Here is a 2734-nt window from a genome sequence, read left to right on the forward strand (position 1 = left end):
GAAACACTCCTGATGAACCTTCTTTTGCAGGAAAAAAATATGGGGATGTGGGAAGCAGTAAGGCTCAGAAGCTAGAAAAAGGTAAGTATCTCTGTGAATAAACTCTAATTTATTAGGTAAATTTTTTTCTGTCTTGTACACTTGAGAATGTTGTGCGTGTTATCAACGGAGTTATATATCCTTTGCCATAGCTGGTAGCTATAAGGTAATCTGCTTTGGATAAGTTGGAGATTGAACTGGTAATTTGAATTTACAAAGCATTCTTTTAGTCACACTGATGGTCAAATTTAACAGAGGCTTCTCACACAGAGGGTGGATACACCACAGTTGATTTAACCACAACTTTTGGTTAACATGGAGGTCATCACTGGCTAGGTACAGAAGGCTACACTTCTCTACCAATAGAATAAATGTCAAAGGTATGCTTATAAAGAAAAAAGAATCAGATTTATTAAATCCAATTTGTTTACAATTTACAGTAAAATTGTTTTTTAAAGGACACAAAATCCATGAAGACTATGTTCAGGGATTTAAATAGTAGCTTATTTAATAAATGAGGACTCAGTCTTCTGTACCTTGGCTGATCATGGAAGTGTTTTTCTGTCCCTGTCACAAACTTGTCCTAATATTAGGGGTAGACAAAAGTATGTTTCACATCAAATGAACATTTCTTCTTTCTCTGTATTCTTATATGTAATATCCAGATAATACATGCAAATATCAGTGAAATAATTTCAGCAACAGATATGTAAGTATTTTCTTTTGAAAAGAGGTGTCCCATTTTATTACGCATCCCTGTAAATAATGTATGGGAACTTGGGAACTGCTGATCAAAATACCTTTCTGTTGATAACTTGATTTAGTAGATGAGACAAAAAGCTTTTCCCCTTGAAGCTGTTGGCTTAAATGAGTTCAAGGTGAGTGCTTAGCTTAGGGAAGGCTCCAAAGAAATGAGCGGTTTCATTTCTTGTAAAACTCCCACACCATCAAGTTCAACATGTCCCTGGTAGAAATGTTTCTATTCCTAACAGTCTTGGCAAAGTGATGAAAAATGACACAAGCTTGATTACACACTATTCTTTTCCAACTACAACCAACTCTTAGAGCTCAAGAGAGAGGACTGCAAATACTTTATCTGATGGTTTACTTAAGAAGCTACACTTTCTGAAGTAACTCCATAACCGAGTGAACTGCATTTCCCTACAAAAAAAAATCCCTACATTCATAATTTCAAAATCTGTATTTTCAGCCTTGCCACTCATGAAAGAAAGGAATGACACAGAAATAATTCCTCCAGCTACATAACTCCATGAAGGCTGCAGGTTTATCCCATTAAGAACAGAATTTAATCAGAAGTAATGCATGGAACTGTTTTCTAATAAACACTGTAAGGGTCATATAATTAGATATTTTATTAGAAATAACAATTCTTATTTTGTTATTCCCCTTTTCATGCTTTACTGATTTGTACTGATTCTTTTGCTGGTAAGCTATCTGAAGAGAAGGGGGTTCTGTGTGTGTGGGATTCATCCCTTGTGTTAAAAAAGACAAAAAATTTCATCTATTTTTCTGTGGATTCACATTGGATTTAAGAGATTTTCAGTTCCCTTTAGATCGTATGTTCATCTTTCTTGAAAGTAGCAGGCAGAAGTGATGATGTGCCATCATTCCCTCGCCACCCGGCCTAATGTTGTAAGTCGTATAAAACAAGGAACAAATCTTTTGGCTCTGCTTTCATTCCTTGTTTACACAACAGAGTCATAATCAATAAGTAGTCTGATCTAAAGAGAAATAATAGCAGCTCCCCAGTGTACCAGACCCCTGCAAGACTGAGTGTTGATGTCTTCTGGAGGAATTTCTGTGGTCCTTTTCACTGTCTTGCAGAATAGGTGCTGCCTTACAGCCACGGACTGGTTCCTGCTCTTATTTCTGATACTTTTAATGCACAACACTTTTCAGCTTTCTACTCGCATACCTCCATGCTTGAACTCAGGAAAAAGACCATTAAACTCAAGTATTTCAGCCTTAGTATAGAATTCTCATTTCCAATGAGGAGCTATAGGTTAAGAATTCCCTGCACACTGCTTAGCTGCAATTTCAGGGCATGATTAATTTCTTGGTGCAAATCATCAGGCAGACACCTGCGGGGGTTCCTTATTTGTGCTTAAAGCAGAAGACTGAAACAGAGGAGTGCTCATTCATAGATGAGAATGTGATTTTACTATTGATATACACCTGCAAATTTTTCTCTGTATCAAGACACACCATTTGTATTTCTATGCAATTTTCTGACATGTTCCTTTCAGATGCTGAGTATCAGGATCTCTAGGAAAATGCCATTTGCAACCAGAAAACCAATTTGCAATGGAGAGAAAGGCATCGAAATGCAACACTTTTGCACAAAACTTCACTGCCAGAGCTTTGCCTTACCCTCCCTCGCATTGCCGCTAACCTCTCAGCAGCAGCCACACGAGCTGAGACGCACGAAACATTTGGAGCCGGTAATATCTGATGATAACCTTGACTGTGACATACATCATCATTACCGCTCCGTAAGGCAGGAGGAACCCGCCAGCGCAGCGCGCCCGGGCTTTCCAGGCAGCGGGAGGGGGCGCCCACTCGGCTCCTCGGCCTAATCCCTTTGGGATTTTCCCTCCCGCCCTTGCCAGGGTGCGACCCTCCCTCCCTCTCTCCCAGCCCCCGGCGGCACCGCGGTCCAGCCCTGCCCGGCCCC

Source organism: Charadrius vociferus, unplaced genomic scaffold (assembly GCF_000708025.1).
Source record: "Charadrius vociferus isolate BGI_N301 unplaced genomic scaffold, ASM70802v2 scaffold65, whole genome shotgun sequence".
Taxonomy (NCBI): domain Eukaryota; kingdom Metazoa; phylum Chordata; class Aves; order Charadriiformes; family Charadriidae; genus Charadrius; species Charadrius vociferus.